At 37.7% G+C, this 25,083-nt stretch overlaps 1 protein-coding gene across 1 annotated transcript in view; it reads left to right on the top strand.

Annotated features, from left to right (window-relative positions):
* LOC131586215 (pleckstrin homology domain-containing family A member 5-like) overlaps positions 1-25,083 on the top strand; it is a 59,488-nt gene that overhangs the window by 6,452 nt on the left and 27,953 nt on the right.

Here is a 25,083-nt window from a genome sequence, read left to right on the forward strand (position 1 = left end):
ACATTCAATTACAACATTTGTTGTTTTCAGTTAAGTATTGAATCTTCTGAAGTAAAACTCATGTGTCTCTTTAGGGGACTTTTAGATTTGGGTTCTTTTTCCCTTTGAACTGAAGATTGATGAGAGGGAGGCGATTTTTTTTTCTCGTTCGGTCTCAGTTGTTTATTTTTTCTTATCAGCATTACAAGGTACAAGGAGCTATGTGCACTATGATAGAAAAGGGGTAAAATGGCTAACAAAGATCTTCTTCAAGGTCTTTTATATGTCCATTTACCCAATTAACAGATGCCAACTAAGCTATTTTTCTTAGTGACCCAATGACCCAACACCTGTGTGCTGCACTGTGACATTTTCTACCCAATCACTTACTACTACCCAAAAACCCCTAGGAGAAGAACATGAAGAAGGAAGAAGAAGGACAAGAGACAACACCCTAAATCCTCCATCTTGTCTCCTGTTCTCTAAACTACTTTTTCACCCAGTGATTTAAGAAACTTTCTAATCTACACATTTACACATTTCCTATCTAACTTTAACATTTGTTTTCATGTATCACCATGAAAACATGCACATGAATTTCATATTATATGAAATTCAGTGTTTCTTTGAATCTTGGAACTAAATATTAAAAGCAAGGGCACACAGTCTGTATCTCAGACTCCAACACTCATGGGGCTTGAAAATTGTGATGCAGCAAACTTGATATTCCTTTTGTCCTGCTTTGGGTCTCTCACTGGCCTGGTTAATTGTGCTGAGTGTATTGTGCACTTTGAGCTCTGGAAAGTTAAGGGCTTTACTCCCAAAACACATCTAAGCTGGAGAGTAGTATGGGGAGCTTAAGTTACTTATGTTATTTATAAGTGCCTAAGGAAAAGGACCCCATGGGACAATCCCATTGTGATCCTTCCCAGTGGAGAAGACAGACCTGGTCACGGGCCACAGACTCCTCATCTAGTAAGATCATTGAGAATTTCCAGCTTGATCTTTTTAGGATTTTGTGATGACTTCATAATCTTTAGGCACCGAAGCACTGGGTTTGAGTACTATAAAATTACATAACTGTGTATGTGCATTTATGTATTTGCATAAGAAACCCCTTTTGGTGGTTAAAACGACCCAATGATCTAAACTCAGGCACTTGCTTCCTGTTCTTGCAGTTTTGGTTCTCATTGCAATAGTTCTGAATACATGTTCAATATTTATGTAATTTTTTGTTTTCCTTTCCAAACAAGGGTTATATTATATTATTTAAATTGCTAATTTGTCAAATAAGGTTGTTCTAAAAATCAATCCAAATACAATATTTGTGGAATTTTGCATCAGTTTGCCTAGGTTGGCTTGTACAGAAGTACTATTAGGTAAGCTGTTTGGATGTTAGAATTTGATTTTTCTCAACTTTGCTGTAGGACTGACACTTTTTGGGCAGTAAAAAAGCTGACTGCAGAAGTTCTTAAAAACTCAAAGAATTAAGAGGGTTGAAGTTTCATTTTTAGGGTTTGCTCTTGAAGTTTACCTTTTTCTGTATTCATCAGAACAGTTTTTTCCTGTTGCTAGCTGAATCAAGGCATTGGCAAACCCTGGCCACAGCCAAGGTGAATGCACTGTTGCATCAAACAGAGGTTTTGTGTGCTTTTATAGAGGCTTTTTGTCAGTGCAGGTTTGTTTATTGTAGACATGTAGCTTGAAAATTGGGAAGGCAAGAAAAATTTATTAAGTGATTAAAAGGGATAAGATCTCGTTCAGCTCTGAGTTTCTATTGTTTACTAAAATAAACCTATGCTCATTGAGAATTCAGCTTTCATTTGAACCTTTGTCTTTTATGTGCATTCTAAAGACCCTTTCCCATTCAGATGAGACTTTCTCCAGAAAAATCAAAGAACAACCAGTAGTGTTTGCAGAAAAGCCCTTTCTTGAAAGGAAATTGGACTTTGAGAAAAATATGAACAGATCAAAGAGTTTTTCTCCAGGACTAAAAAATCGCAGTGTTCCTCCTGGAAATTTAGTTCTTGTTACCTCTAACCTTTATTTTACTAAAATGAAGAATAAACTCAATTCTTTTTCTTACATGGTATGATCTGTAGGTCAAATAATGGTGTGTGGGTGAACTGGGACGTAGCTACAAGCTATCCTGTGCCTTTTGTAGTGAGCAAAGCTGTTCAGATAAGGAGAACTTTTTTGGGAATGCCTGCACATTTATTATCTGTTTTAACATTTGCTTCTTTCTTCCACTGAAATATTTTGAGAACCAAAAATACTGCAAAGCTCAAGCTGGGTGTGGAGGTGGAAGGATTCTAGGCACAGGAAGAGATGGGTGTGGGTCAGAGGAGAGGTGGGACTGCATCCAAAAAGCAGCTTCTTATGGGTTGGATGTGGAAGGACAAGGCTGTAGGTAGTGCTGTAGTGCAGGGGAAGGCTAAAAGGGTGGGAGAAGTTGCAGAAAGGGAAAGAGTGGAGAGACAAGCAGGCAGGAAGGAGCGGTGGCAAGTCAGGAAAAGGAGTGGGAGCTGATTTCCTAGGAGCAAACTTAATGGGATTTCTCCCAGAGGGAAGGGTGGCAAAAGTTCACCCTGCAAAAACAGGTTGTCTGACTCGTGTGCAGGTCTGGAAGGGCCCATTATCCCTGGCTTAGGAGTCTGTTTCAAAGTTAGTCTGGGAGGTGGAATACCAAATGTGAACGTTAGGAATTGCTGTGCTTCTAAAGGATCTTTTTGCCTATGACGTCTGTGGTTGATATTTGGAGCTGTCTCTTTCCTGCAGTGTGTTTCTAAATTGGGCAATACCTTAAATGCTTCAGTTTCACTGAGAAAGACTTGAAAGCATAAGAAAACTTACTGATTTTTTTAAAATCTTTACCAAGTTTTTCAACACTTGTAAGAATTGACAAGTAATTATTTAAAAATACAAAAATACCTATACATGAGTAGTCACATGAGATACTGAAGTCCATGAGAAAGATATTGAAGACACTCAAACTTTTTTGATATTTGTTAACAAATTAGTAAATTGGTCTCTAGCTTTAGATCCTTGTTTTTGAAGTGGAAAGATCTTTTCCCTAGCTTTGGTCTTTTTTTGGTGATTAAGTACTACTGGCAGATAAAGTGGATATACTCTACATTTATTACAGTGAAGTGAATTCTTGCATGGTCTTTCATGTGTGAAGGATGGCAAAAAGCAGAGGAAATGCTCATCAGTCAAAACTTTCATGTAGGTGGTTGCTGCAGTGTTTAATAAATACAGTAGTACATTTTTTTTCCCCAAGCCCTCCCCCCTTTGCAAAAAAAAAAAAGATAACTGATGTGCCTTCTTCAGACTGATTTTGGGGCACATACCTGTATTTCATCTTCCTGTTGTGTCTGGGTGCTGCACAGGTTCTTTTTCTCTTCCTCACCTTGGTACCATATCCTGCAGCACCCGGAGCTGAGGGACACTTCCATAAACCTCACCTGGTGCCTTGTGAACTACTCGTTGTAGCTCTGTTTGCTAGAGCTTTTACAGGTCCAAATTTTACCTGGTGCCTTTTATGTTCTGCTTTTGCTTTAAAGGAGTTGCGCCCACTTTTCTTTTTTAACCCTGTGGTCTGACGGAGTTTTGTTGTGCTGATCAAACCCGGTGTCTGTTGTGGTGTTGCGCCAAGCCTGTTTTTCCTGCACATGTTTATGTTACCCCAGCTCTTATTCTAATGAATTAGACTTCATGAAACCTGAGATACACTCGGGCTGGCAGTGCAGAGCACTCCTCAGTTCGCTTCTGTGTGCTTGTGAGAGGGGGAGAAGGCTCTTGTGGAGCTTCAGGCAAAGAAATCCTTGCTGGAAGCAAAGCTCCACAGCCCTGACTGCTGGGATTCCTGCCAGCGTGGTGCCTGGATATGTGTTCTTTTCTGTGTTTCAGTAAGTAAATACCTAAATTTAAACTCTTTCCCCTTCTCTCTCTCCCTCCTCCCTTGCCTTCTTTCTTTGGAATGTGTGAGATAACCATGCCTTGCAGCTCTCTCCTTGCATTTGCTTGAAGGTGAGGTGTTCTCTGACAGTGATGGTGAGGAGGGAAGAAGCTGCATCAGTGGTGGCCATCAGAAGTAGAAATTTGGGGATGGGAACTTGACAGCAGAGGCACTCCAGTAAAACTCTGCTTCCCAGTGCTGGGTAGGACAGGGAGGTCTGGTTAAATGCTTGGTTGAGAAGTTTCATCTCTTCTTCATCTCTGCTCCAGACCTATGAAACTTGAATACTTATTTGAAATCTATGGGATGGGGAAAAAAGGGTTTTTAAGACAGTATTTTGAATTTCTGTGCGGCCTGTGATTGTCTTGAAGCTTTATAGAAGCAATTAAAAAAATACTTGCATATTCAGGAGGTTCCACAAACTTAATTCTTCATGGCTTTCTCCACTGTGATTTAGTAAGAACAATTATTTGTAAGGAAAGGTACATTGCCAAGCAACCTAACCTTTAAAATTGGCTCTCTGTTTTTACTTCTTCCAGAATCTATAAAAAATCATGTTTAATAGAAACAAGTGCTTTAAAAATAAATCTTGTGTTTTATTAACTGGAAATGTTTCAGTGTGTCAGACCATGCAAGAGAGGTCCTACTAGGAAAAGGTATTTGGAAGCAAAATGCCTGGTGAAAGCTCCAATTTTTAAATGTCATCTTTGCCATCTTTCCACTCCAGTATTTCCTGGAAGCTTTTATCATCTACTCCCTGAATAAGTAGGATACCGTAATTGCACAAATCCTGCAAAAATACAGCTTTGGATTTTGTTCTGAGCTGTACTACTAGCAAAATTCTGTCATTTTGGATTTTTTTTTATTCCCTATTTTTTTATTTAATCCTGAAGATTATGCAGCTCCTGACCAACGTCTGTAAGATTTATCATTTTTGAGACTATTTTTGAGATGAGTAAAAACATGTGATGTATAATCTAAAAATTTTTTTCAGTGAACTTGGTTTATAAAAAGGACAGAAATCTCTCTTTTAAATAAAATTTTGTGAGCAACAAGAATAAACACGTGATGCTCTCAAATGCTTACAGTGAAAAACAAAACCTTTTAATCTTATTTACTTGAATGCCTGAAAGAGTAACTTGGTTTCCTCTTGGCTAAGACTGTGAGGTGGAGGGTTTTGTTGTGGATTTTAAATTTTGTTCGCACCATTTTGTAGGGTTACTTTTGTCTTTTTTGATGTATAAGGAAAATCCTCTAGATGAATATAAAACTCTTTGGTTGGAATTTTTTGTAAGGTTTGATGCAAAGGTTGACAAAGAAAGTTGCAAACAAAAATACATGTTTGAGCAATCAATGTCGTAAGATCAAGTGTTCATTTAATGATGAATTTTAATCAGAAGAATGATGCAAGCTAAACCTCATTAGATATTCATATCATCTGTTCTGATCTGAAATCTCTCTTGTGGTACAAACTCATCTTCTCTGCTTGATGTGGGGATCCGTTGCTTACATGGTCTGAAACACTGAAATATTTTCAGTTGGTAAAGCACCCAAATGTTACTATTTTTTTTTTTCAATTAATAGCATTTCAGCTTGTGCTGATTGATCCATCTTCTTTGTTGTATCAGCAGAGTTAAAATAATTTGATTTTTGAATCAATAAAATTTTAACTTGTTTAATTGAAACCTGAAAATATCCCTATTACAGTGAATTTTGGAGGAATATGGCACTAAAGTTACCCTAACCCACCTCAACCTTGCCTTGAAATGCTGTGAGGATGAGGCTGGAAGGAGGCAGAGTGTGAATTTTGCTAACCCTGCTGCAAAAAGTGTTTTATTTCCTTGGTACTCCTCTTCCTCTTGTATTTCTTCATCTGCAGCTCCTGTCTGTCTGACGATTCAATAACTAAATGAAAGGGTTTTTTCCTGTAAACTGAATTTAAAAGTTTCCCAGGTTTAGGATTGCCACATTAGTGATTGCCACAAGGAGGAGGGTTAAAGGAAAGTTTTTTGTTCTTTAGAGCAGATAAAGTGACAACAAAACCATTAAATTTGCCTACTTTCCTAGCTGAATATACTGCACAGTGCATAGTACACAGCATAAAAAGTGTCATTTTAGCATTATTTAGATGAGTGATGCCTAGTAGTATGGTAAAGTGACTTCTGTTTAAATGCAAATCTAATGAAAGGGTATCCTTTTGGTCTTCCTGTTACCACTAGTGTTTATATCTTACATCTATATGTATATATATACACACATATATATATACAGAACACATTGTTCTTTATGCCTCTTTTACAGATCACCCACTCCCAAGTTTCTTACCTGGAACATTTGCATTTTACTTCACTTTCAAGGTATAATAAATATCTGAACCTTTTCCTGAAGTGCTCTTTATTCTTGCATTCGAAGCTACACACTTTGCAATGTGCTTCAGAACTGAGCTCACCCTGTGGTTTTCATCCAACTTCAGGTGAAAAGTGCCAAACCTGTCTAACAAGAAATTCGGGATTTCTGGTGCCTCTGATTGCTCATTTTGTGGTTCAAAACAACAAAAAGTGCTATCAAATTCAGCAATTCAAATACCAGTCTTTTATCCTGTTCATTATAATCTTTTGTTTGGGTGACTGCTGCCTCAAAACATTTTTGAGTTCAGATATGTAAGTTCCTTGAAAATCTTGCTGTTTGGTTGCTGAAAGAGAACTAGAAGTGAGACATAAATAGAAAACAGTCTGTTGATTAAAGTGGTGATGTCCTATTAGGCTCTAAGTGGGGTTTCGCAGCCCTCGATGATTTAAGCAAAGATTGCATCAGGCTGAGGAGTTGGAATTATCAGCATCCTGGTTTTAAATAAGAGGGGGAGGAAGTCTTTTGCTCAGTAATGGAGTTGTTTTTTCTTTCTGACTTTTAGTGATGCTGTTTTTATGTCATTAGTGCAGACAGAGACTTCTCAAACTTTTAATGAGGATTGAAGGTACCATCATTTTTGTCAAGTATTGCAACCATTAACTTACACAAGAGCTCTTGCTTTTATTATTTTCCGTGAAAAACTGCATTGTGCAATTTGAAACAGGGTTTTAAAAGGCGTTCTGGTAACTTAAGGCTTTTATTTATTTTTTCAAGGAGCTGAAGAACTGAATCTGGCTCTGGTTCAGGACCTGTGTGTCTCATACACTTTCACCAGGCCTGATATACAGGAGATTATGTTGCTGGCAGAGTGAATCTGTAAAGAACAAACAAAATTTTTCACTTGTTTGAAGATGGGTTAAGCACCTCTAAGAAATATTGGAGTAGAATTTGTGGAAAATTGGCTCCTGTATTCCTGTCTAATTTCTTTGCAGCAGTAGGAACCTGAATTGCAGTGAATGGAGGTGAGCAGGTTTTGGATTTAACAGCTGGGTTCACCACGTGTCTCTGTTAGGAGTGGAGAGGGGATGGTCAAAAGCAGAGCTTATGGAGGATTTTATGGTCTGGGTTGTTTTTTTCTGTCCAAATTTGACATAGACATGTCAACCACAACAAAAAATTCAACACAATGCAGACAAAGCTACAGTTGGCAGCTGTTAATTTGTTTTGATCAGAGGCAAATATTTCAAGTCTTCTGATCAGTTTATTTTCCTTGAGCTAAAGTAATTTGGTTTTTTAGTAGTCTGAAAGCCTCTCTGCACCATTGGTTTGGAAAAAAAAATAAGGATTTATTTATATCAGAAAAACAACTGTCTCCAAGTCTTTGTCTCTTCAGTTCTTCTCCTCTTCTGCTGTTTGACCTTCTCTTTCTCTTCCTTTTTATTTTATTTCTGTGTACATGCCCTTACTGTTCACCCTACTATTTTCACTGTTACTCTGCTTGCTTCTAGCACTGGTAGCTCAAGTAGTGTTAGACATGATCTTCCCCAGTTGGACTGCATGCCAGATTTTCCTGAGGGGAATGTAAATACTGCGAGGTCAGTGCAGTATCAAATGCCTGCAGCCTGAAATGAACCCAGCAAGATTTTCTGCTGTTCAGTCAAAATTAAAGCCTGCTCAGGATACGCTGCTAAATGTTGAAGAGTTGAGACTTTGAATTGTATATTCAACTTTACAGATTTTTAATTTTATTTTTTTTTATTTTAATTAAGCTTACTTTTTTCCCCTAAAGTAAGTGTGCACTAGGGACTACTCACTAGAATTGTGGTAATTAACAGATATGTTTAGAAATCTCTCTCTGTAAATTGATGGATTAGATTACTTGATTTATTTCTGAAAATGAGGAAGAGGTGTATGTATGTGCATGCTCACCTGCAACATATTTAATACAGTGACACTTAAACATTCAACTAATGTGCTGTTAATAGCAAATAAAATCTTCAGCCCATCTATTCCTCTGTTTTTCCCCTCACCTCCTTCACTCTTCCCTTTCTCCCTGGACAAGGATGGAGAGGGGTAAACTCACGTGGCAGAGCAAAAACAAATCGTTCTTTATGACTTTCTCCTGTACTTCAAACAACCTGCTGGTCATTCTTTCCAGGGAGAATTGCACCCTGTGATTCCTTCAGATCAGTGATGCTCTTTAATTTGCCATATGATAGTTTGAATTGCTTGCTAGGGGCCAGTACTTCTCGTTTTACAAGGAGTGGAAGTGGAGATTAACAATTGAACTTGAGGGGTTTTTGCTTTGTAGGGCTGCTGTCATTAGACTGACATACTTTAATTCTATTTGTCTTCCAGACTGTTGTCTGTGAAAGACTGGCTGCTATGAGTTTGGGGAAGAATCTGTCTAATTGAAGAAATTAGAAGAAAATAACCTCTGAAGGTTAATAGACAAGCCAGGGGTTGAGTTGTGTTTTGGTATTTTCTGTTGGCACACCATGGCAAGACTGATTCTTTCTCCATTTCTCTCCAGGTCTCTTAGATGTCTTGGTAATGTCACTGTGATAACAGAAAAATACGATTTGTGGTCAGGGAATTTTTGTTGTTTTTTTTTTAAATCAAAGCTGTTTTCTTTTTGGGAGGAGATAAATAGTGTTGTAGTCATTAGATAAGTCCTTACTGCTTCACAATGTTTTTGTTATGTTCCTGGTAGAGTTTCATGTTTTTGTCTTGGAGACTTCATGATGCTCAGATGAAGGAATATTTGGTTATTAAATACAACACTTTGATTTTCTCAGTGGATTGAAGTGGGTATTGAAAATAACTGTTAGAGGTATTGATGAAAAACTACAGTGCTGAACACAGAATAAAACAGATTTTAAAATGAAAAGCATTAGTAGCTGTCATGTAAGCAAAGTAGTGTTAAGTTCAAATGAATACATTAGGAAATACTCCTTCTGAAGCAAAGATGAATGCATTATGGAGTGTAAAACTATCTTTCAAGAATAGCACTAAAATACGTTCCTTGAACAGCTTTATTAATACTTAGTTTTGTGCCATTGGACAGCAGCATTTTTTCCTAGAAATGATTTACTTGGGAGATCAACATTTCATACCTTTTCTCTCTAAAAATTAAAAGATAAAACACCTGTGTGCTGATAGACCCTTGCTTAAAATATTCAAGTGAAAACTCAGGCTATTAGATGTGAAGGAGTAGGAACAGCTCATCTATCAGTTCTTTCTTTTAAAATAAAATTAAAAGCTATTGATGGTGCTTAATAGAAGAATATATATGTGGTGTTTTTGTTGTTGTTTATGTAATGATATAATAGGAATTCCCAATGTCCATTTGAAAACGATGGGAATTTCATCAGCAGGATGACAAGAAGTCTGGCATGTGGCTGGCTGGGATTTGTGAGGTTGGTTGGTTTGTTTTTTACAACACTGTTGAATTGGGTTTTGGAAACACCAGTAAGTGCCTGACTTCACTATCTGGATTGGCTGAGGTTTGGGTTTTGCCTGAGTGAACACCACGATGTCCCTTCAGCTCATCACTGCATCACTGATTTCCCTGGTCTGATTCTGTAACCCCAGCGTTTCTTTTGGGAAAGATCCAATATTGTTGGCTGAGATGTCTACAAGGGAATGTAGTTTCCAATGTTTGTTTGGTTTTTTGGGTTTTTTTTTCAATCAAGTAGAACATTGATCTTTTTTAGAGGCTTCTTTTGAAGTGTTTAATGATTCCTCCTCATGAGGTGTGATGATTAAACATAGCATCCCTGTGCATCATTAAAACTTGAAAAAAAAGTGCTGATACTTGTTTTTCATTTCAGTAGGAAAGGGTGGTTGCATCTGCTGTCTTTTGTACAGCTCTGTGCCATGCAAGGCACGGTTTCTTCTCATTGCTGAGTGAAAAATACCTGGTGAAAGGCTCTGAGAACAACAGGGGTTCCGTCAGCGCGTCCACTGAGCGGGCTTTGGGATGACTTTGGAGCATCACCTCTGTGGTTTTGCCTCTCTGCAAACCACTGGCAGCTCTGAATGCTCTGAAATCTGTGTTTAAGCAATTTGTCTGCACCCCTTTTCTGTAGGTTAAGCTTTTCCTGGTCAGTGAAGATGAATTCTGAGAGTTTTGGGAGGAAATTCTCATTCTCGAGAAGGTGGCTGCAGCACCTCTACTCCAGGTGCACTTTCAAGTTGCATCTGTTAGATTTTGTCATCTTAAATAATTGAATCCAAAAGGAGAAGAGTTCTTTAGCATCCCTAAAATTATCTGGAGCTTATTGGCAAGTACTTTCCTCATATACAGTTTTTTAATAACTATAAACCCAGCTTTTTCTTTGGATGGGGAGAGTAAACTGAAAGCAGATAATTGTTTCAAATCCTGATCACACCGCAGGCAGTAAAATCTTATGTCTAAGCAACCACTAGAATATCATCATGGAAAAATTAAAGTTACAGGAAATTATGTTGCTGTGGAAAAAATAATTTACTTTATTCCCACAGGCACTAATTATCAGGGCTCTAAACTGAAACTTGTACTTTTCTGCAAAGGATCATTGTAAGGAAAACATAATCGAGAGCCACTAAAATCTCTGGTCTTGTTTTAAGAGATAAGTTGTGCCATTTCACTGGTTGCTTTCCAAGTTATGTATTGAAATGGTAAAACAAAGCAAAAAATTTTTGCTTGACTGAATTCCACATAATGGTACATTCTTAACACCCAGCACTCAAATAAAAGAGGTGGAAATGGAGAAGAATGTAATTTCATAATAATTTCCATAATTTAGCAACTTGAGTTTACTATGTTTTTAAATATTTGATTTTTTTTTTTAATTTGCATACGAAACCACTGCTCGTGTTTGCTCACTTATCAAAGCATCTCAGCTTTTCATGCTCTTTAGGCCATGTTTTGTATTGCACAAAATACCATGGAAATGTTAGTTCTAGAGTTCTCTGGTGACACTGCTTTGAGCTATTTCTGATTGCTGTTCTGGTGATTCTTTGGACCACCAAAAATTATGTAAGACCATTGCTAGTTTGTAAGTTATCCTTGGATGTTTAATAAATTTATATATATATATATATTTATTTATTTATTTACTTGCTTGAGGCGTAATAAAGAAGAGTATATAAATATTGTGTGTGGAATGAATGATCTTTGAAGCTAGGATTTTGTTTTCAGTAATTTGCTATACTCTTCCAGTGCTCTTACTTTGATTCACCTGGTGCTAATGGCCAGGGTAATAATTTGGGGAGAGCTGACTCATGTAAAGCTGAGGAGGTGCAGCTCCCAAAAAAAAAGAGAATGGTATAGAGTAGGAGCTGATGTGCATTGGTAACTTTAGAGATGTAAATATTTTGTGAGTTACAGCAGTAAACAGGGAGCTCTTGGGGAAGAGGCAGCATCCCTCTGAATGGAGACATTTCTTCAAAATAAAACTTATAATGGAGGAAAGAAAATATCTACAAGAAAGATTGTTTCTCCAAATGCTCAGGAGTAGGATTGATGAGCAGTCCTGGCAGCTGAGGAGAGAGTGATGAACACCCTACATGAAATTAGGACAGGAATTTACATACAGGAGCTGTTTCCTTTAAGCTGAGAAGAACAGCAGTGTTTTCAAGATATGACCTGTCTTGGCAGTAGATGAACTAAATAGTGTGAATTCATCAAAAGTTTATGTATCTTTGTAACCTGTTTTGAGGCTGCTGAAGTGGTTGATGTTAAATATTTTACATGGCTCAGCTCTCCCTTTTAAAGGATTTTATTTTTATCTAACCAAAATTAACCATCTGCTTGTCAGAGATTGTTTTGCCACAAAAACAGATTAAAGCTTTTCATTGTGGTGCAAGATTAATAGGTGGAAGAATATGAAGTTAGAGGCCAATTAAAATATTTTCTTGGTTACCCTGTATAGGTAGTCAGCATTAAAAAAAAAATAAAAAGAGATGTGTAATGACATTCTAGAGAGAATTTATTTTGGTAAATGTTTTTTCCTCTTTATATACTTGTTCATTTTGACTACTTAATTGATTTTCTTCTATTTTCTTTATTTTTATTTTATTTTCCCATTTGCCTGGGGGGAGGGACTTTTTGAAATTAAAATAATAGCCAAAAAAAGCACATCTATGTAGTGTTAATACTGGTTCAAGGTTTTTCTCTATAGCTGACACGTAGGGTTCATTCTTTAGGTACTGACTTGAACACTGAAATCCCTTTCTTTGCAGATTTTACCACTGGTTTCTTTAGAAAAAGAATTAAAAAAATATAAGAATCTGTTTCTTATTTAAGATAACTAGGAAGAAAACTGGCCTCTCACTTTAAATGTGTCAAGGTGAATACTGAGTTCAGCAGTAACACAGAGTACAGAGGAGTATCAGCTCCATATTCTTTCAGACTTTCAAATTTTTCAAATATATCCCAACTGTTGTCAATTGTGGTACAGATTTTTTTGTGAAGCAGGCACTAAAATTAAAATTTAATTTTGAGTTAAACAACAGCTTGTGCTTGTTTTTGGGTTTTTTTGGGTTTTTTTTTGTTTGTTTTTGCCTGATGTGATTTGAACCTCTTGAAAGGCAACCTGCAGATAATAGATGCTATTTTATCACTTCAGCTTATGGAGCCACCAGGTCTTAAATTTTAGTGATGACTTTCCAAAGGTGGATGAGTTGGAGTTTGTGTTTTTCTTTTCTTCTTTATGTCTCCTTTTGAGCCGGTATCTTAATTGAATCTTTCATTTCTACTTTGCTAAAATTAACTTGGAGCAAATGTTGCTTCTTTAATGGCTACTCCTCTGGTTTGAGCGAGGAAATTCTGCATGCATTTAAAAAAAAACTTTACATGCAATTATATCAATTTGTTGCCTTATTGGTATTTCTAGTTCTTAGAGAGTCCTAAGCTATTCAGATGAGTGGGGATTTTTAATAATTTCATTTGAGAAGTAAAAAGTGCTTTTTGATTCTTAGGTGTGCTCTTTTTTGTCACAATGCCACTGCTTTTCACTGACCTTTTCAAGCAAGGATTTCTGGCTCTTTTTAACAAGATTTCCTTTTCCTATTTGAAAGGCAGCACTACTTGCTCAAATTCGATTGATATCTTCGTGATGCTAAGCTTATGAATTGACAGAATTGCATGCCCTCAGGATAGGAAAAAATGTAATCTATTGATATTTGGATGATATTTTATCACTTTCATTTAGGAGAAGAAGCAGAAGCTATGGCCTTCATCCACAGTGCAGAGAGAAAACAGGCTTCTTAAAATCAGACTCCAGCTGGAAAAGCCATGTGGCTGTAAAGGCCTGACATCTGAAATAATATTGTTCCAGTTCAGCGAGCTTAGTTTTATGCTAAAGTAGTACTGGTTTAACAGGAAAATGATATAACAGGACTGGAGACCCAGAGGAGTTTGACAAGGGTGATCAAAGATGGAAGAGCTTCATTTGAGGAATGCCTGCAATTCCTCACTGAGGGCTGATGTGGAGAGTGCAGGTCTTCAAAGTTAGAAATAGTAAAGTGAAGAACAAGTAAAGAACATGTTTGCTGTGTGTTCCACTAAGAGAGCTACCAGGAGGAATCACAAATCAAGAAGAGCTGGCCCTTGTGGCTGGTGTTCCAAAGGTCTGAAAGAAATGCCTGTCATTCAGGAAAGTGGCTGAAAACACGTGGAAAGTGTAGCTGGGGATGGTGTAGGCTGGAAGTCTTCAGTCATGGAATCCTGTGGTCACTCCTTTCGTTTGGTGTCCCACTTGTGAACATTGGAATTGCCAAAACAAGGCATCCCTGTGCATCCCTCCCATCCTGATGGGCTGTCCCAGGTGTTTGCTGCTGATCACAGCACTGCTGTGTGGATCTAACCTAGTTCAGCAGCTCTGGAGAGCAGTGTTAATTACCAGGGTATAAATATTAATTTACTAGGAGTAAATGAGAGGAATGTTGTTTTAATTATGGCGCTGCAGGTACTTAGAAATGGTCTTGCAGAGTATCTCTGGCTGGTATCTTATCACTAAAGCTTTGATGGATGCTGTGTGTGCACAAAGCATGGCTGCATGCTTAATAGTTTGCTTATAGTAATGTTTTGGCTTTAACTTGTTTTGAAAATAAACTGTGTAAACATGAAAACCTTACTGATCTTCCTACTGAAGCTTTACTACACACACAGATTTAATGAGAGAAACATAAAAGTTATGAAATCATTAGATACTGTCTGCTGGCTGAGTATTGATTCAGACTGGTGTAATTGACTTTTTGCACAAAGGGGTTTGGGTGAATGAGTTGGAACCTGGCAAAAAGGTTTTAAAGCTGAATTGTTTTTCAGATTATAAATGGATTTGAAGTATTAAACTTGTACCTGCTTTCAGAAATCCTATGAGATCATTTTAGAGATAGTAGGAGATTAATTTAGATGATACAAGCTTGGGGTGTGTAGAGTAAGATGCTTACAACAGTCTAAATGATGAAATATTTACTTACTTGAAAAGAAAATCTTCTCTTTTTCTCTCCCTTTCTTCCCAAAAGATCCATTTTATCAAAGCACATGGGCATCTGAAGAATGATTTTTCTTCAACTCTAGATCAGTACTTGGATTATTAGGAAGTAACTATCTTTTCTATATTATTCTCTAAAGAAATAAATTGTTTGGAAAATGTAACAAGTGGGATATAAATGTTGTAGAGGTTTAATCATAATTTAGACAACATTTTTCTCTGAAGTTATGGATTTGGATTTTTTTCCTTATAGCTAGTGAAGCTATGAATTTATTTGAGTAATGAATCCAGAAGCTTTTTTACATATGGATCTCAATGTTGGTCAGCTCTGAAAATGAATTTCTGTTTTCCTAAGAAAATAGTGTCAGAATACAAAGTTGCATATTCCTAAAATCTGACAGCCAAATACTTACCTTAGTATTGCTAATAGTAAATCACTGTGGGTTGTATACACACAACTCCAAAAGGGTTTGGAGGACAAGAACCCTCTGTTAGAAGGTTCTGTGAAAGGTTTGATGCTTTGGGCTCAATATTATTTCATGTTATCAAACAGAACAGAAAACCTGTGGTGTTTTTTCCTATTTAGATGTTTGGAAGAGTGGAAATACAGATTACTGGTCTGACACAGATTATGGGTTTTGTTGTTAAACTGTATTTGTGGGGATAGACTTGTAAACTTTCTCAAAGGATGGGAATCAATTCCTAAATTTGCTGGATGTGCCACTGGAATATCTTTAAAATATGAAGAAAATGCTATGAAGAGAATTTAGCTGGTAAAAGCTGCTTAGTGTACCACCAGCTGGATTCCCACTGTAGGGTTTATGTGCTTTTAATGATTTCTCATTTGGGTTGGGAGGAGCAAGATTAGGAGCAAGTATCTAAGAGTACTGGAAACCTGGGTTCTCATGTGATCTAGTAAACGAGAGAACTGAGTAACAAGAATATTGGAAACGAATACTTTTTAATTCAAGTTTGTTTCTTTAAGTTGTTCATCAGCAGAAATTAGGTTGTGAAGCTTCTACCAACACTGCCTGAATTAAATCCTACCAGGTATTCAGCAAAGCTTTTAAAGCCATTTGGTGGCTTTTTTTGCATGGTTGTCCATTTCTGAAGAGAGAATAAGAAAATAACAAAACTGAAGAATAGCCGAGTGAGTTTCCAAATGCTGATAAAGATCTTGCCATGCTTTCCCAATTTTCAGGCTCTTTAATTTGGACTGGTTTGTGACTACTCCTTATCCAAAAAGAAGCCTGTTTAAATCCTGAGGAACAACAGAAGAATTGTTTGGCAGAGAAGCCAGCAGCCAGTATCTTGGCACTACCTTCAGCTTTTTAAGCCAGGTTGCTGACAGCAAAAGCACGAACAGAACTTTGAAAAAAAAAGTTAAAAGATCTCCAGTCTTCCAGAAGCAAGTCTAAATGGAAAATGGACTCCACTCTAGAGAGACTACAGCTTTCTATGCAGTTACTTTAAAATTCTTCTGCATAAAATAATGACACTTGAAAAGTATTTTTATCTAAAAATAGTTTTTGTTTTATGTGCAAGCTTTTCAGCTCACATAATTGCTTGCACCTAATCTAATGTGATGGCCTGTCTGCATCAAAAATTATTGGGGTGCGGCTTTCTAATTTTCATTCTCTACAAAAAACTCTTGGGACCTAACTCTTTCAGAACTCTTTGTAATAGCTGAAGAAATTGGAATGCAGGAAACAACACAAGGAATTTGACATAACTTAGAAGTTATGTCAAGAGCTGCATTTGTCAAAGCAGCATTTGCTTTCTGCCACTGTTTGATGTGTAATTTTTGAGCAAGCTTGAAGCAATGGTGAATTGAGGCCACTTTAATTGCTGACAGTATGAAATGTATAATCATATTGAAAGACCCCCGAGCTGTTCACCAGTCTTCACAGAAGTAATTGTGAATGCCGTTTATTTCTGTCTTTAGCACACCTTTTATAGGGTTCTACAGGGTCTGCAGGCAGAGCAAGCTACTATTGGCTAACACACACAGTTTACATTTTTTCTCTTACACACAGGGATATTGTTTTGCTTTACTCTCTCTTCTGCATGAAGGTTTCAAGGACTTTAGCCCTTAATATCACGACTTATTTCAAAGGCTGGTTTGTGCATACAGGCCTTTACTAATATATAAAATATAGCAACATAATCAGAATAGGGGAAAGATGATAATGGATCTTCTTCAGGCTCTGCTGTACAATTATGTATTGTAGAATGGCTTGGGTTGGGAGGGACCTTAAAGACCATCCATGGCAGGGACACCTTCCACTGTCCCAGGTAGCTCAGGACTCCATCCAACCTGGCCTTGGACACTTCCAGGGATGGGGCAGCCACAGCTTCTCTGGGAACCCTGTGCCAGGGCCTCACCACCCTCATAGTAGAGAATTTTTTCCTAATATCCAATCTAAACCTACTCTCTGTCAGTCTGAAGCCATTCCCTCTTGTCCTGTCCCTCCAGGCCCTCCATCTTTCCTGTGGGCTCCCTTCCTGTACTGGAAGGCCACAATTCGGTCACACCTAAGCCTTCTCTTTTCCAGGCTGAACACTTCAAACTGCAGTCAGAGAAATAAATAGAGTGGATGTGGCTTTGCCAGGCTCAGGGTTAATGGCTCAGTCCAAGGGTAAAAGGTGTTCAGGGGTTTTTATTTGCTTGTATTTTCACTGTACCTTTGGAGCACTTTGCCAGGATTGGTTCATCTTGGCTGAGATTGGCTTGAAGCTATAAAAGTTATCAGTGCCACAGATTCCTTTTCCTGTGGTCATGAAGTCTTTCCTCTCTTGCAATAATTTTTGCAATCATGCAGCCACAGGGCAAGTCTCATCAAAATGAAAATGTGTCATTTGTAGTTTACAGTGAGATATGAGCTGATGTGGACCTGTATCACTTTCCAGAAGAGCTGCTGCAAATACCAGCTCCTCAGACAGTTTCAGCTATTCAGGGAAAAGACTTTTGTGCTGGCATAGGCTCCATCTGCCTAAAGAAGGTTTGTTAATGCTGAAATGTTTCTCACCAAATATCATGCTGCCTGGTAATGCTCTATGGGGGGAAAAAAATCTGACATGTAGATTTGCTTATAGTTTTTATACAGTATTTTTATGTGCATACTTAAGTGATGCCAGCTCAGTATTTCCCTGCAGTTCACTGGTGTTTCTATTTATGCTTACAGTTTTCTTTGATTAACTAAAACAGTAAGTAGGTGCTATTTCTAGCATAGAAGGCATATTGAAATAAAGATGTGGAGATATTCTTTGAAGTCTGCCTCCAAAATCAGCAGAAACTTTAGAACCCAGCAAAATTGCTAATACTGCTTATTGGGTTGAGCGACTTGCCTGTCCACAGAAGTTTGAAAAAGAATGTTGTTGGGTACAGCTGAAATGGAAGCTGAATCAAGTTAAAAAGTAACTGTACTGACAGGAATGAATCAGAACTGTAGAATTAGCTGCTCTGGCTTAGCAGTGTGTGTTGAGATCTTAAATAACTAGAACTCTCTGAAACGAGTGTAAAACCTGTGGATTACACTTGCCAGGTGCAAGTCTAAACTTCTAGGTGCTTTCAAAAGTGAACTTTGGCACTGGGGGAAGGCTGATTCCCCTGTGTGTTTTCTCTTGGCTGTCACGTGTGTGCACGTGTGTTTGTATGCACATGAAACAAACTTTGGTATTTAGTATAGTTTCCTGCCAGTTTCAATATCAAAAATTCAGGTCCTCTCTTGGACTTACAGATCATATCTAGAGACTAAACTATTGAAGTTAACATAGGAAAATGAGTGCCAAGCTGACTGAGCAGGTAAAGATTTGTTTTTCAATCAAGGAGGGAAGCACCAAATATAAAATAATGGCAAAAGGAGTGTTTACCTTGGCAACAAGTTTCAGGGGGAATTTGAATCTTTAAGTTGTCTTTGATTCATTACTATATTTGATTAAAACTAAACAAAACAAAACCCCAAAATAACAAAAGAAGTTGACTTCAGAAGTGATTCAGCAAGTCATTTATCATGTTGATAAAATAAGGGAAAAGACCATTCATTTAGCTGACTTGTTCGTAAGCACTGTGTTTTCTCCATGGATTATTTGATGTGTCTGCTGCTTTTAAAGGCAGAAAACGTATTCTGCATTTGACCCACCTGTTATCGCAGCATAGCAGTAAATATATGGACCTCTATGCCATGAAATAGAGGAGGTATTTCTGACCGAATACCCAGAGTTCTGTCAGTTTTGGCAAGATGACTTCAGGAAATGGTTGTGCTTTGAAAAATACTGTCAGAAACAGTTTTCAGTGCAGAAACTCTGTTATTGGGCATTGACAGCTGCTGCTGCTGTTGCTGCTAACTCTTCCAGTGCTATTTGACATAGTAATATTAATATCATTTTGTCAGCAATGGCAGGGGCTTTTGCCAGCTCTTGATGATAAGGAAATGTAATTATCCTTGAGAGGAGCATAATCTGTGACCTGCTTCATCTCAGCTTTAGACCAGAGGGGCCGTGGGGTCTCTGTCTTTGAAGATTGTTGAAACTTGACTGCACAAGGTTCTAATTAACCTGAACGAGGTTTGAGGCTGTTCCTGCTTGGAGCACGGGGTCAGAATAAATGAGCTCCAGAGGTGGCTCCCAGCCTAAATCATTGGGTGATGTTTTGTCAGTGAAGCAGTGGCTCTTCCATAAGATGATAACATTACAGTATTTTTTCCCCATGGACATCAGCTTGTGGCTGAGATATGGAAGCACTAAGAATAAATGTGAGTGCAAACACAGATCTCAGTTCTGAGAAGTGAGTGATATCAGGGTGAGCAGAGATGGGGATTTTTGATGCTTTTGTGGTCGCCAGTATAGTTGTAGGTTACAGAGAGCTGGAAATGTCTCTGAAATTGCAGTTTGTTCAGTAATGATAAAAACTGAGCACCTTTGTGGATCTCACTACCAATGAGAGGTGACTTTCAGTTTAGCCCCCTGAACTAAAAAATCAAGACACACCTTAAATGTAGACTTTAAAGTCTTGGCTGTGTGTACCTGGGAGGGAACTGAAGCTCAAACTGAGGTGGTTGACTCAGTTCTGAGCTGCCTGATGTGATGCAGTCTGGACTGGGATGAATACTGGGAGCAAGCACCATGCCCAGGCTTCTCACAAAAGCTGCATTTTGACTTTGTTTGCAGTGTTGGGGTTGGCTGTGATGTTAAGAGAAAGCTTAAAGACCCCCCCTCATATCCCAGTGGATGCAATGAAAGATTAATATTTGAAATACAGAATAAAAGTTAATGGAAGTGGGTTAAGGCACCGGCTTGTCCTGAGCTTGGTGAACTGTGAAGGAGAAATTTATGGTGCTTTTACTGTGTTTAGTGTTTTTAGTGGGTTTTATTATGCTTGTGGATTTTCTTTTATTTTTTTTTTGGTAGCAAGGATTATTTCTACTTCATATTAATTTGTATATTTTGTTTGGAAGGGCTACAGTAATTATTAAGGAAAATCTTCTCTATATCACATTGAATTTGGAACGTAGCACTTTTCAGTTTATAAAAAAATGTTGAAATGAGTCTTAGTAATCAAATTACCTCTTCTTCCAGGATGCAGATGTGTCTAGGACAAGGCATTTTTCCTGCCTTGTGCTTTAATGGCATCTCAGGAATAAATAAAACAGTAGAGGGAGCTTGGTAGTGTCTTTGAATTGTCTAAAAACAGCAGCAGCCAAACAAAACAATCCAACACTTGTGTACCTTCTTGGGATAGCTTTGTGGTACACAAATGAAAATATGCAGGAAGATTGCAGAGCAGTGTTGTAAGTTGCTTCATTTCTGGTTTGGTCCAGTAAAATATTACTTCATAAGAGAGAGGAAAATCTCTTTTCAATCCCATGGATGATGATAATGATAAAGTGTTTCTCAGTTTGGTTCATGTTGTTTTTTTTACTTCTGGGTAGACAGCAAAAGAACTCAAATATTAAAGTTTGTTCTTTTACGTGTTTTTTTTTAAACTTGTAATTTGTTTCTGTGCTTTTATATGGGCTTGTCCATGAAGAATTTGATGCTAAATCATTTAAAATTAAATTGGAGGATAATTGAGTGTGACAGCATTTCTGGGTGTTATCACACAAAATAAGTTTGATTTGATAAAGCATAAATCAAATAAGTTGTTTGATATTTGTTGTTCTTGTTTGGTTGTTATTTTTAGTTTTGTTTTAAATTCAGTGGCAATTGAATATTTACTTGTAATTGTTATAGGCACAATGCTTGCCTAGACGTTTCTGGTTTGCTATGTGTAAAATAAGTAGCACTGCTAGTAAGAGTAGGGCTCCAAGCACAAGTGCAGATGTAAGCTACCATTATATGTTTATTTTTTGAATTGACTCTTGATAGAGTACATTCAAACAAACTGTATGTTATGAAGTCTCAGGAATGTGTAGGTTTTTAGGTACCAAACATCTCTCTCCATAATATGATTGTACTATATATCTGTATTTATATATATATATTTATATATATATACACCTATAGATGTGATACATAGGTGCTTTCATTTTTTTTCTTTCTTTTCTTTATTTTCTAGACCAAGAAGTCTAGAAACCAGGACAGTCTTATTTTTTACATTTTGCATGCCTGTTTTTGCATTAGTTTTAATTTATGTAGTGTAACTGTGAATGTTACTTGTAAATATGATAAAAAGAGGCAGAACTTCCTTAAATTTGGGGAGCCTAAATTTATAAATAACAACTAAAGTTGTTAGTACTTGCACTATTGAGGGGTTTTTTGGTGGTTTGAGTCTGTTGCAGTGTGTTACAAATAATCCTGGTTTAATTTATGCTTCAAATCTAATTTAAAAATTTTACAATTCCCTCTATTAAGTGGGAATCCAAAATGGGAAGAGAGAAACAGGGACTTTTGTAGAAATTACAGACTCATCTTTATTTTTTTTTTGTTTGTTCTAGAGCATCTGTTGTGGAAATTTGATAACAAATGTGCTTATTTGGGGAGTTTTGGGGTTTTTTTTAATTTTTGCTGTCTTTTGTAACTACTGCCTTTTCATGCCAGTAGATGAATTTCCTAATCTTATTTCACTGGGACGTGTTTCTTGAAGAAATAATTGCAGGGAGAAGCTTTGGCCTTGTGACTGTGATCCCACACAGACTTGTAACTCGGTTGAGGTCACTTTTTTGGATTGACTGGGTTTATGCACTCTCTGGAAGCATCAATTAGTGCAACTTTGCCGTGGCAAATGCAGATGACCTGAGAGAAAAACAGCTTTGCCTCTTTATGTGGGAGAAAAGCACCAAGTATGGGGTACAGCTACCCTCGGAAACTTTTGTCCTCTCATTGTCTCTGTTTTCCTTGGTGGTCTCTCTTGCCACTGCGTTTAAAACCTCAAACCTTGTAGCTGTTGTCACCTGGGCAAGGTCATTGTGTCAGCTTGAGAGCACTGTGGGGTTCTTAGTGGGATGTTGATTTAGGTGGTGTTATCCTCATCCTTGATTTTCAGCCCAGGGGAAGCCAAGCTAACAGGCACAGGGTTCAAATGTGACTGTGAAGAGATGAATTTCTACATGTTTATAAAGGCATTTATCTACTGTAAGTAATTTCAAACATGCCTGGTGTGGGTTAGAGCTCAAACATGATTAATCCCTACAAGGTTTTGTGTAAACAGATAGAAGCATTTATTCTGTGTGGAGAAAATATAATGGAGAACTTCAGAAATTAATTTCTGTGTGATACGCTATAGAATCCACTACTTAAATCAAGAAATCTTTCCTGAGTGAATTTTCTGGAGCATAAAAAGATTTTCAGATTGTTTGTTTTTCATCTCTGGCATACTTCTGTGCTAGTTCCAGACCAAAGCAGCATTGCTGCATAGTTCTGTGTTGTGTGCAAGTATTTCCAGTTTGATGGCTGTTAGAGATTTCCACTGTGCTTTCACATCTTTAACGTGTCCTACATTTCTTGACATTCCCTGGTAGAGCAGAGAGAAGGCTGCCTAACCAGATGCCTTCCAAAGTGTGGTGTTTTCCAGCCTTCAGAAAATAGAGCAAGCATGAACTTTGGGCACCTCCTTGAGTGAGTCTGTGTTGGTGAGATCATCGCTGCAGTTAATTTTAGTTCATGTGTCTGGAAAAAAAAAACAAAACTTGGAAGCAGGGATGAAGAAGTGGTACAATGAGGAGCAGACTGGAGGAAATGATAACTTTTAGGGTGCATGGAGTGAAGCTTCATGTTTTTGTGCAGGCAACCCCCAACTTCCTACCCCATCATGGCAGTGTAGGGGGAAATAAGTTGTAAAAGACACTGGGAAGATTCTATTTGACTGCTGTGGTTTCATCTGGACAGGAGAAACTATTTGCAAGAGTAACAAGGATTCTGTAAGCAGCTCATTTGTGGAGCAGGATATTGAGAACACCCTACCTGTTGAGTCTGCAACTTCTTCACTCAGTCAAACCTGTTTCTTTAAGAAGCAGAATGAATGTGAGTCATGGCTGCAGTTGTGTCACCTCATATGAGAAGCTTTGATCTTTTATCTAAATCATGCTAATTTCTTTGACAGTGGTTTTTAAAGCCAAATCAGTGTACATTTGTTGTGGGGTTTAGGGATAGGTGTTTCTCGTGGTGGGTTTTTTTTGAGTATTCAAATAGTGCCTTTCTATTAGAAATATTATTTAGGAAGAAAACTGCAGTAGTTAAAGCAGAGGGCAAGGAACCACTAATACTGTACTTAAAGGCTGTAAATGATGCAGGGTTATTGAGGCTTAATGGGCTCAGAACCTTTCTTCTAGACACAGAGATTGTAAAATGAGGTTGCAGCCGCCTGTTCCTGGTGTGAGTGATGTCCCTGTACTAAAATAATGATCCAGTTCTGACTGTATTGGTTTGGGTTTGCTTACCTAGAGACTACTCTTAACTTTGCAGCTTGACTGCTCAGGAGGGCACTAATTGCCAGGATCAGAACTCTGAGCAAGAGTAATTTGGGAATTTAGGACACAGATTGTTTTTTGACTCGTAGAAGCAGAAGAGAAACAGAACTCGAGCTTCTTGTTGAAGTGACCCACATGTTAAACTATAGCCCTCACCTTTTCTCTCCTAGGGCTGACATAGGTTAAAAGGAAGTGGAATAAACACTTGTATTTTAGACTAATAATATGCTTCAAAGCATAAAGCAAGACTTTTCATCTACGGGAGAAGGAGTCCTGTTATTAAGTCTGTTGTGGCAATGTGTGAAAGTGCCTAATTTTTTTGAGCTTCAGAGAGCTATCTTGTAATATTTTCCTCTATTTTTTTATAGCATCTGGATGTTTAATCACTTTCCCAAATTAAGAGAAATTCCCCCAGATATCATTCTTAGACACCTCTCAAAAATGAGCAATCCTGTGTCCAAAACCTCAGTATCTTTCTCATCTGACATCATGAAATAGCAAGTGCCTGTAAAACGTCTTCCATAGGTGCTTAGCATCCCTTTGGATCCCTTATTTGCTCCAACATGAAAACCTCATCTTTGGGAGCAAGAAAAGAAGTCAGTTGCTTCTGTGGGAGTCCTTTTGCCAGAACCACATCAAACAATGGACAACATTCATCAGCAAAGTTAATTTATTGCTTTTAAGACCCACAATATTGTAGCTATCAGAAATTACCCAATGCAAGCTGTGGTGAACGTGGGGTTGAGTGAGTTTTGTATGAAGTTTATTAAGTGTGTTGCACAACGTTGTCCATGTGATTTTGGCTCTCCTGGGCGGTGGTGCAGGTGATGAACTTAGAGTTTACAACAGTTTACAACCAGTTTAGGACCTCGTCTTTCAAGTGTAGTTGAACAGGTAATAGCAATAAAATGCTGGCTTAGGTGTTTGTGTTGCTTTGATTTGAACACAGTGTCTCTTAAGCTTTTCACTGTTTTGTTCCACTTCTAGCTTGAAACACATGAGTAATGCTGGGGTGGAGGAGCTTTGGCAATTAATTATCTTACCTCGATTATAAATGATCAAGGACTAACACAGAAGGAAAAAAAAAACATCCTTTCTGTGCACCACTGCTTAATTGGAGTGTGTTCTTCCATGTTAAACTATGAACTTTATGGTTGGTGTGGTCAACAAGAAAAACTTGTTTTAGGCCCCAGGGTGAGTAACTGATGAGTGCTGTGAAGCTCTTGAGGGTTTTCTTTTCTTATTTCTTTATTTTTTTTTTCTCCATTTTCAAATAATTTAGGATTACACAAACTTTAATGCTGGTGTTGACTTTTTTGCTTCATTGAGAAATAGTGTGTTATGCCAGTATGAAAGAGTAAAAATCTGTAGGACTTCACAAACACAGCTTTGTATAAGTGGGATTTAT

This window comes from Poecile atricapillus, chromosome 18 (assembly GCF_030490865.1).
Source record: "Poecile atricapillus isolate bPoeAtr1 chromosome 18, bPoeAtr1.hap1, whole genome shotgun sequence".
Lineage (NCBI taxonomy): Eukaryota > Metazoa > Chordata > Aves > Passeriformes > Paridae > Poecile > Poecile atricapillus.